The sequence below is a fragment of the Anas platyrhynchos genome, chromosome 2 (genome assembly GCF_047663525.1).
Source record: "Anas platyrhynchos isolate ZD024472 breed Pekin duck chromosome 2, IASCAAS_PekinDuck_T2T, whole genome shotgun sequence".
Lineage (NCBI taxonomy): Eukaryota > Metazoa > Chordata > Aves > Anseriformes > Anatidae > Anas > Anas platyrhynchos.
Genome location: NC_092588.1, coordinates 33317911 through 33329562, shown reverse-complemented (window position 1 = coordinate 33329562; position 11652 = coordinate 33317911).

Sequence of the window (11652 nt, the reverse complement as noted above, 5' to 3'; positions counted from 1 at the left end):
TACTGCATATATATATATAACATACAAAATAAAAAAAATCCATTATCTGTATGGAGAATAGTGTTGTTAACTAAGCCTGTTTAGAGAATAGTCCAAAGTAGAAGAAACTGTTTACATTAGCCCTTATTCCAAATTCCGTGCTCTTTTGAAAAAGACTCTTAATTTGACCCTGGGGAAGTCATTAACTTCATGTTCTTACAGCACAGTCACTAAGAGTAAGTACAGCAAATTTCATTCCATTACACAGCATCATTTTAATGCACTTTTTTTTTCCCCTCTAAAATGTCTTAATCTATATTGCTGTCTCAGACTAAGAAGCAGCTTTTCTAGTTGACATATTGATACCCAAGACACTTACTAGCCTGATGGAAATGGAGAAATGAAAAGCTGACCAGTAATATCAAGTTTCTGTAAAGCAACATGACATTTTATGATGGTAATAGACTGGCTTAAGAAGCAAATTTTAGGGCATGTAAGGTTCTATTTTAATTAGCAAATATGTTTCTGTGAATTCAATACCATTCCTGAACATATGGTTCATCTCTGTTCTTGAACTGTTTGACTGGAGCCCTCTGTGACCATGTTTCTAAAAGGGTTCAGACCCTTAACTTTGAATTTCCTATTCAAAAGTCAATTAGACGCATATAGAGAAAGGAGGTAACAGATGCCTTGAATTGATTAAGGAGGTTCTCTGAGATTAATTTTATATCTTGGAGACAGCCATGACTATGAACTTAACAAAATGGATGGTATGTCTTGCAGAATGGTAAACAGCTTAAATTCAACTCAAGCCTCAAAAAAAACAAATTCAAAATGTTACTTCTTCCTGAAATGGAGAAGCTGATTTAGAAACAGTCCTGGAATTTCTGACAACACTAGTTACGCCTTAAATAGCAGTAAGAATGATAGTCACCCATCCAAGATGTTCTTGGTGGCTTGGTGGCTTTCCAGTTGCATGGGTGCCTTAGCCAGAGCAGGAAGTGAAGGCTTGTGACTGAGTATGGAGTAGGAACTGGGACTTCCCCCACTTAGATTGCCCTAAATTGCTGCAAATACCACGTGATGCTGAGAGCTTCCTTTAAAGCTAAGATCAGAAATTACGAGAATTATTGTGTCTCTTTGGGGTTCTGCCTATGCACAACAAATCAACCAATAAAACTATTACTTCAGCACAAAGCCAATGTAATTTAAATAGCTCAGGTAAAAGTTTTAAGTTAATACAAGTTGTTGTGGTTTAATCTAGCTGTTTGCTCACCCTCTCCCCTCCCTCTCTGGGACGGGGGAGAGAAATGGAAAGTGAAGCCTGTGAGTTGAAATAAAGACAGTTTAATAAGACAGGAAAATAATAACAATAATAATAATAATAATACAATGATGATAATAGTAATAATAATAATAATGTGTATAAACAAGTGATGCACAATGCAATTGCTCACCACCTGCTGACCGATGCCCAGCCTAACCCCAAGCAGTCCAGCCCCCCTCCCCCGGCTAGCCACCCCTATATATTGTTTAGCGTGACGTCAGATGGTATGGAATACCCCTTTGGCTAGTTTGGGTCACCTGTCCTGGGTCTGTCCCCTCCCAGCTTTTGCTGCACACCGAGAGCAAGAAGCTGAGGCGTCCTTGGCTTAGTGTAAGCACTGCTCTGCAGCAATTAAAACATCAGGGTGTTATCAGCACTCTTCTCATCCTAAGCCAAAACATAGCATTCTACCAGCTACTAGGAAGAAAATTAACTCTGTTCTAATTGAAACCAGGACACAAGTAACAATAAGTAACAAGCAATGACACAGGAACATTTTCCTTCATTCTGTAGTACAATGCCACAAAAGTTTACTGTTAAGCCTAGAGAAGCATATAAATATGGCATGTCTCTTAGTATCTTTCTGTCTTTGTCTTGCTGTAACAACCAGGTAGAATATGCAGCTCATTGAAATTTTCACCAAAAGCACCTATGTTAATGATGCCAAGTTTATAGCCTTGTAAACCAGGTATTTGAAGATCATTCTATAGCATTCTGTTTCCTAGTAAGCAGGACAAATCACACCCTTCACTTAGCAGCACAAATACAGTGGCACTCTAGGCTTAACAGTCAGTGGAGAGCAATAGGCAGAGAGAAGTAGGCTCTACCTAAGTTAGGAACTCGGCTGGGAAGAGAGGGGTTGGCTTGTTTGAGTTGTGCCTACCTGGGGATCAGGCACTTTCACTATGCAGGAGATGGCTACTTCTTTCTCACTATATAAGATGTCTCTATGACTAGTTCAGATACTATCATCTGGGCTTGGTCAGAGGAATGGTACCTTAAGGGTTTACACGTGTTCTGCTTAAACCAGACCTCAGAAGGTATGAGATAATCCTTTTCCCTCTCTAAGGAGTAAACTTCCTCATGTTTGCCCCATGGTAAGTATATGTGTACAGGCAGTTGCTGCAGTGTAACTGGTATGTCAAAAATGTGTTCATAACCAGGCTTATCTTGTGGTAGCTTACTCCTGGGCTTACACTTTGAGAATTTATCCGTGTAGTTCCCATGGAAGTGTCTACACAAATAGTTCCTTCGAGCCAGGCTATGTTCAGTGGTGCCCAGTGCCAGGACAAGAGTCAGTGGGCACAAACAGGAACACGGGAGGCCCCCTCTGAACACCGGGAAGCACTTCTTCACTGTGTGGGTGATGGGGTGCTGGCACAGGTTGCCCAAAGAGGTTGTGGAGTCTCCTCCACTGGAGATCTTCAAAAACCACTTGGACATGGTGTTGGGCAACCAGCTCCATGTGTCCCTGCCTGAGCAGGTGGGTTGGACCAGATGACCTCCAGAAGTCCTTTCCAGCCTAAGCCATTATGCTTAGGCTGGTGTGATGCTGTGATTCTTCTAGACAAAAAGGAGCCTTGATCCTGGTTGGTAGACATGCTATGAAAATAAGCTAACATCTCTTAAGGTCTTGGCTATGTAGGAATAAAATTTACAGTAATCTGAATTCACATCTCAATGCATCAACCTCCTGTATGGACAGTCCCAATGGACAACAGAACCTGGGTTAATCTTGTAACTTTATATAGCTAAATAAGAGCCCATAAATGTCAACTTGTCCTCTGTCCCTGTGACAGAGGTGTTTGGGGGAGCAAGCTTGTCAGTAAAATCTGAGCTGTTCTCAAAGTGAGTCTTCATTCTACTCCCTAGTCTTTAAGGGAAATATGGGGTCACTAGGCTTCTAAAACTGGCTGTACCCATTAAGTAATTGGAGTGAGATAAGACAAGTTTAGGCTTTAAATATCTTTGCTTTCAGTGTTAGTAATTTCTCATACCAGGTACATGTTGGTTATTTTATGTATTAATTTAGTTGCAGCTTGGAGCACCAAAGTTGGATGTCTAATGTAGGAAAGATTGTTCTTTCCCCCACACCCTGTTAGGCCTGTTCAGGTGGTGAATTGTTAACACACAATAAGTGTGTACCTTAGCTTACATCATATAACTTGTGCAGAGGATCTCTCAGTGAGGTAAGCTAATCAGGAACAATATCGTTTCACTTGATGATGAATAAATAATTCAGGAGCAACCATTGTTCTCTGCTTTCAAGCACTGCCACAGTCTGTCGTAGCCTTCGTGTGCAGACGAACTCTGAAAAGCCATCTCTTCACAAGGAACGGGAGAAAATTCAGAGGAACCACAGCTGTATAGCTGATGCACACAGATAAAAGGATTACATTGTGGGCCACTATGGTTCTGAAAGCATGCATCTGCACAAGAGTTTAATGCCTATACAAGCATTAACATAACCTCTCAATATGATTCCTAATATTTCTCAGTGTCTCAGAGTAAACAAGTCCTAAGCATCTATTCGACCAAACCAGATGATCATAACATAAATGGTAATCCATTAAGTACTTAGCCTCAGAGTCTGTTTCTGTCCACTAGTGCTTTAAAACAAAGTTTTCTTAGTACAGAAACTTGGGGCTTCGCTTACTTTTCCATTGCTGCCAAGTTCATACTCCATAAGCAGGAAATAAAATCTTCTATCACAGAGAGAAACTTTCCTCACAGCCCCCAAAACAGGCAGAAATGGTTGATGAGGGCAGATGATTTAAGGATGACTTTGTCGGGAAGCTCTAAACCCCAAATGCCAGGTGTTCAGTCACACAGCTGCTCATCTTCCTTGCAAAAAAGCTGGGAAGTCTAGGGACAGCTCCTGACAAAGTTAGAAATGTAGTTACAGGAAACCCCAAAACCTGATACCCTAATTAGCCTGCCATGCTCCAGCCTGGCCATTAAATGCTGACGTAGTAGCAGACAGAATGGCTTTATTGTGCCATCAAAGAAATGAAGAAATTAATACTAACTTTATTTAAACATAGTTTAAGTGGACAAACCAAATATTTAAAATAACTTCAGAAATAACATTCCGGCTTGCATACTTATCTAGCTGCTTAATGCTGGCAATACACAAACAATTCATTTTGTCCACAAGAAAAAATAAAATAAAATAAAATAAAAAAAAAAGCTTTTGAGCTAAGTGATGAATGTGAATGTGCAGAAGTCACGATCAAGTGTTTGTGTGTGTGTGCATATGTTAGATCAGCAGGATGTTTGTTTTTCTCTCCCTAAACTGGGCGACTGTAGCTTTTAACCAAGGAGATGCAACATTTTTTTCAGAAACAAACTTTTAAGCACAGCCCTGCCCATACAACCTGACCAAACTGCCTTCAAAACGTTAGCCTGTTCTGACTGAAATGTTCTCAGCAAGCAATAGGCCCATCCCAGTGTCTGTGGCACTAGGATAACTGGAGCCTTTCTTTCCTAATCCCATTACTGATATAGCTGCTGTGGCACTGAGGCATGGGGAACAGCATCTGCAGCCAGCCATAGCCCTGAGCTCATGTACAGGGCTCATCCACAAACATCCCAGCTCAGAAGCTATTCTGGAATGACTCCGCCTAAGTGTGTGCTTGTGTGTGTGTGTGTGTGTGTGTGTGTTCCCTTCTATTTTGCAACCAGCATAAACTGTTCCAGATTAATTTAAACAAGAACAAGGCTCTGGGGTAAGAAGGTCTGTGCGCTGGAAATTATTCAGGACCATCCAGCGCATGTTGAATGCCTATCATGCTCTCCCCTACATTAACTGTCACATCTAAACAAGCCCTTAGAAGATAATTACAAACTTTCATTGGGACACGGCCACTTAAGCCGTGGATAAGCAGAGTTAGCTTGAACTTGTTCTATTCCCCTACCAGGCAAGAGCATTTAGAACCACTGTTTAGAAGAAATGTTTCTCTGCACAAGTTAGATCTTTACGTACGTCAGCAGCTAATGGCCAGGCGGACGCGTGCCAGGGTAATTAGGATGTTAGGTTTTCAGAGTGCATCCCTGCCGCTCTGAGAGCCAGGAATATTGAGCTTTCCAGCTTTTTTTTTTTTTTTTTTTTTTTTGAAACGCACGCCTGGCTAGTTAAATCTCTTAGTTAAACCTCTGGCATGTAAGGTGAGGAGTGTCATGTCAACAGCAAGATCGGAGGCAAGGATGGAATTAAGGTCTCAGAAGTATCTCAGATCAGCCTAGTGCCAGTACTCTTGCTTTTGTGGATGTCTTCACAGAGGTTTCGTCACCAGCTCTTGCAGTGTTGCTCCTCCTCATTCAACCTTGCTTCTGGTAGCAGCAGTGGGAGCCCTAATGCGGACACATCTCCCAGGGACCGGTGTTTCCTCAAGGCCTCAGCTTTCCCAGGGCTGGCCTGTGAACAGCAGTGCTTGAAATGCTGAGGATTGCCAGCTTCTCGTCTAACAAGTGCTTGCAGTTGTGGGAAATAAGCACGAGGCAGATGAAACCGAGGCTTCCAGCGGAGGGATCACAAACTAGAACGGTCCAGAAAAAACACTGATACATGGGTTTTCTCATCTCTCACTTGTATCCACAATCCAAACAACCTGATAAGAAATGCCAGCTTTTCTCTGTTTGCAGTGACTCAAAATAAAAATCATTTAAACAATTGCTCTCTATATTTTATTTCTGAACTTACAGAAGTGACCATTTCTCTGGTTGTTTAACTAACAGTTCTGACATGTAAAAATAACGTGTGGCTCACATAATACATCATCCTCTAGCACGTGCAAAATAAGGCAGTTCGTTACTCCCAGGACTAAACTGGTAATTTCTGAGGAGTACTTGGACGATTATGAAAATTCAGATTGATCAAGTGATAGTTCAGCCTATCTGTTTGGGTACAGTATTCTCTCACAACCTTATTTTATGTAGCAAAGTAAAACAAAGAGAACAGTACTAGATGTGCAAGTGTACAAAATGGGGAAAAAACTAAGCTCTCTACAGTAATGCCAAGTGTATGAAAAGGTTATAAGCTTTGCAAGTATGTTTTAAAAATTATTCGAAATCTGTTTTAATATGTAATCCTTATGCATAAGCAGAGAATTTACAAGCCATGGCTGTTAGTGAGATGGTGTTTTCTCAAGAAAATAATTTGTTTCACCTTCACTGAAAGACAGCAGTAGTAACTTTGGTCAAGTCACTGTCCATCTTGTGTTGGAGCTGGATCTGGGACAGGAACTGGAGGAAAAGTTCTGCCCAAATTCTCCCTTCCTGGAAATGAGGCAAGATTTTAGCTAAAATGAGCAAGTATAATAGACCTGGAGGTACGTGTTCCCAGAGTCTCCAAGATGCAGCTTTTAACTTTCCCTGGCTTTTTGGTATTTTAAATATTTGCAGTCCCCTGTGAAGGTTCTTCTCTGAAGACCTAGAGCATCTAATATGAACAGTCAGGTCAGCCAAGGCAGCCCCTTTTTACTGAAGGGGCAGAACTGCACATGAAATTCCATGACCCTTGAGCTTGTGAGACCCAAGTTTCTTGTTTTCTCAAAAACGCATATTTTCATTTTTGTCTTCCTCCTGATGCTTGAATGATCAGATGTGGAGATGCTGTCAGTGTTCCTGGGATTCACCTTGGGAAGCCGAGCCTTTGTTACTAAATATTTGGAATTGGACCTAAAATTATTCCCTCACTGGGGACTCATAACACAATCTGCTGCCTTGAAAATTCTTACACAGAACAGCTTGTGGGACTGGGATGGCTGGGAAGCGGAGAAACTAATACGGCACTCTGGGCCAGAGGGAGCGAGGCAGAGCAAAAGCTAAAGCCCCACAGGGAAATTCATTAACCGCAGCTCCTACAGCTGCTGTAACTTCCTGTTCTGTCACTGTCTGGAGTTTTTCCTCAAGTCCCACTCCCTGAAGATAATCCCAGTGTCGTGGTCAGGACTCTGAGGTTTCTCACCTGCCGAGGTGCCGAAAACTTGCCCTCTCTGCCTGCTGGGGCGCTGGGGTCTGACCCAGAGAGGCCAGGAGGTGACCTGCCTAGGCAACCACATCAGTCCTGAGAGGGGAAAACGGAGCTATTTGTTACTGTCACCTTCTTGCTCTCGCTTCTCTCCCTTCATATATTGGGAACTTTCAAGCATCACCCCCCAAAAAAATGGGGGAAGCAGGAGGGGGGCGGATCTAGGTATGTGAACAGGAGTGTACATACATGATTATGCTATTAAGCAACCCAATTTCCAGTATTTAAACTGATTTTCCAGCAGCAGATATATCTATTGTCTTCTTCTGCCCTGAAAGACAAAGGACAGCCGTTTCCCACTTCATTACAAACCTGGAGTGGAGCTGAGACCTTTGGTAGGGCTGGCTGTGCTGCTGTGTGGGCTGAGTCTGCTTTGGCTCCCTCTTTCCTTGCAAGAGCCAAGAAAAATATTCCTGACACACCCAGCACACAATAAACACCCAGGCTGGCATTTTGCACTCGCACGGATGAGTCAGATGGCAGGGGTGGGGTGGGGGCAAGTACCACGTGGCCTTAATGAGGGATGTGGCGAAAAGCTCCTGAAATCCTTGATGTCTCCCCAGGTGGGAGCAAACCTCACGTGCGGCCTTCTTGAGCTGAAAGCAGCCGCAGGTGGGGGAACCTCACCTCCCTCCACTATAGGGGACAAGCCTTTATAAGCTGGTGAAGCACCACGATGAGCCCTTGCCAGCCTCACAGGTACCCCGGTCTCTGCATGGCACGCTGTGCCCTTCTCTGCTCTCAGCCATGCTTGCCCTCGAGGAATGGCTCCAGACCAAGTTCATCTGCTCCAGATTGCCACCAAGGCTGAACTGATTGCTTTTCAAGGATTGAGGTTGTTAGGCAAGATCTGTCACACCAAGCCACCGCAGCAGGCTCCCATTAAAATCCGTGGCACTCCTTGGGAGGGTGGAGGCTTTCCCTATTGAAGCAGCCACCATATGTGTGCCTCCTTTTTTTTTATGTATTTACTCTATAAATAGCCACCTTCCTTGATGGCCTGGCAGCAGTCTGAACTGGACAAATTGCTGGCTTTCCACCTGGTGTCCTGCAGAAGGGTCCTGCTGTTGTGCCTTACAGATTTGCATGTCCTGTGCCAGCACTTAAATCACTGCCTCACTGCAAGCCAGCCTGGAGCCCAGGCTTCAGCTGCAGCCTCCCTGGCCCAGCAGAAGAGCTGAGATACAAAGGGAAGGAAGGCATAAGGGCTTGCAAAAGAGTGTCCACAAACAGTGCTATGAAGCATTAGTGTGTCTCCAGTCATTAAATCACAGTCTGAGTGTTTCACTGTATTGTTCAAGACTACAAATTTCTAGTAAAAAAAAACATTATTTAGATCTCACATGCAACTTAAAAAAAAAAAAATGTTTTGCATGTCATTTTAACCATAGTATCATCTTGCTTCTTCACAAATCCTTGTTGCGTGAGTACCTCTGCCTTCTTCCCGAGATAGTTGTGCTGTGTTAGATCAAACCACAGGTTTTCATTGTGGTCTAGGTCTTTGAGTTTGCAGTTTGCCTCACTTGGACACTTCATTTAACTACTAAATCAGCCTCACAGATCATATTTGTGGATGTCTAAGCAGTGAGTGTGTTTACAAAGAGCAGTGATTATTAGCAAGCACACACATAAGGCAGACTGGCATTTGAAAATTAAGTTCAAACACAGAGAAACAAAATTTTATAGCTGTCTACCACACATAAAAAGCAGATCCAGCACAAAAAAATAGCCCCTCATTCTTAAATCTGTATTTTGAACTGACTTTCAACCAGGTGTTTCCACTTTAATTTGATCCCCAGCATTCCTAGAGGTGATGTAAGATCCAGATCCACAAGGTAATAATGAAGTCAAGAGTTGAAAAATTATCAAGGCCTAATCTGGCAATTTAGTCCCTTGTAAATCATTGTGGTTAGTTATTGCAGGGCCATTCTTACCAACCAAGTTCTCTTGAGACTTAGCATTAACTTCGCCACCTGTTTGACTGTCAAAGAGATAAATTTACTTGAAGGGAATCTTCCACTCCTGGCTTTATTTACGACTAGGGGGAAGAGGATGGATCGACTGGGAAACTTCAACTGTAAGGGTCTGCATATGCTGAATCAGGGAGTGATGCAATTCATTTAATCTGTTTGATATTACACATAAATTTCCAAATTTTAGTGTATAGGCTTAAGAAATTCTTCTGGCTTGTTTGCTGCACTGAAAGCTCTAATGAAATGTAGTCAATTCCTGCTTCTTCCTCTTTTTTTTTTTTTTTCCTTTTTTTTTTTTCTTTTAACAATAAGCCCCAAAAGTCAAAAGATCACATCAGAGCCATTCTGTAACCTAACACTGCACACCTTTCAGAGCACCTGTGCTCTCAGTGTCCCAGTGGCTTATTCACAAAAAGTATATCAATGAGTTTGGCAAGCTCCTCCACTGGGAGATAAACAAAACAACAACAAAAAAAGGCAGGATAATAAAAATAGTTCATTGGGACAGATCCTTCAGCTAATTGCCAGGGTTATGGAGCCAACCACGTGACAGCCTGTAGGATCTGAGCTGTGTTAGTGAACTGAGAGGCTTGTGTCTTGAATCAAAGATAGAGGAAAACATTTTTCGAGCTCAGGCTTGAGACTTACACAAAGAGTACGCTCAAATTGCTGCTCAAGCTTTTTTCTTTCTTTTTGTCAGGAAAGGTCTTTGCAACTGCTGAAGCTGGAAAGGACTAGAAGTAAAGAATGAAAAAGAGATTTTAGGTTTTAAAACTGTTATTTCCTACACATACCATTTGCTTCTGACAATATTTTACTGAGTTTCTTTACTTTGAAATAATGCAGCTAACAGTGTTTGGTATGTAGAGAAAGGGATTGTGTATGGACATGCACACCACAATGCTTTCAGCTTTTCTTATTTAGTACCCTGAACCCAAACCATGCATCTAACTATGGTCAAATCTGTCCACATTGCAAACAATTCTTTTACTGCTCACATCAGTTTTGCATGTATTTGCCGTAAGTGATACCACGTTAAACCCAGCCAACTGATGCTGCCTCTGGCAAAAGGCAAGCAAACAGCTTCCCCAGCCTCTCTACCCCACGCAAAACAAATGGTGTAAAGAAGCCTCTTATCCAAATTTGTACAAAGTGTCTAATTTGCTAGGCTTTTTAGATGAACTTATGTTTTTATTCTGTAGTCTTGGAGACTGCTGGCTCTGGTGGATGCAAGACTGAGCCTCCATTGGCATGAGGGCAGAAAACTCCCTGTTCCTGTAGACCGATCCACCTGCCAACACAGCAAGAATAACCAACAAGCTGGTTTTTATCATCAGGTTTTTTTTAAGATTTATGAGAAGGTTTGGGATTGAGGGGACATCCTTTCAGCCAAGGAGAATATCTTTATTGAGAAATGTAAACTAAGGAGCAGACTGGTGGGAAGGAATTGGCAGAGCTCTGGAGGAGGCCGTGAGCAGAGCTGGGAACATAAGTCCATTCTAAGGAGCTGGACAAAGTAGGAAAGATGATACAGAGTTGGGGGAATAGTCAGGATATGATCAGGACATGTTTTTTTTCAGGGTGCGAATCCTGCAAGCTCTTCATGTTCAGCTGTACAGTAGTCAATGTCCAGACTATGGCCTTCAGCACTGATCCCTCAATTCCTCCATGGGAAATGGGGGAGAGGGACCAGAGCTGATGCCCTAACGCGCCTCTTTTGAGGGCACTCAAAAGGTCTCCATGTGGATGGAATCTGTGTCACCTGGGAACAAAGGGTCAGTCGAGCTGTCGGTGAGGATATGCTCAATATCCTTTCTAAAGCTCGCTGGTATTTCTGGAAAAGACTGACAAGCGTTCAGGTTCAGGATCCCAGCAGTCCACAGCCCAGAAGACCTTGGGCTGTTTAGAAACCATTCACTCGGTTAAATTCATTACATTACTTTTGATTATATTAATGTTACCCTTTTTTTGACCCAAACTTTAGCCAAGCTTGTGGAGCTGCAGGTGTTGCACGGGAAACCAAAGATGGAGTCAGCTGTCTCTGTGAGGCAATCCTGTTTGCTTACAACAAAAAGTCAGAAACTATGCTTTCCCCGGAGGTCTCAGGCTGCAGGTGACAGTCGTGTTGCTCCCTGTTTCACAGCGCTGTCAGCCAGTGCTCTGCTCAGGATGCTGCCTCTCCCCAGGCTTTTCTCAGGATCACGTTTCTGAACAAGTTCAGCAACGCAGGAACTACACAGACGGCATAGGAAGGGGCATGACACTGCAGCCCATTTTAGGGGAGCCTTGGTCATGAATTTTTTAAACTGTATAATCACTGAGTTTAAAAGGAAAAGAGAGAA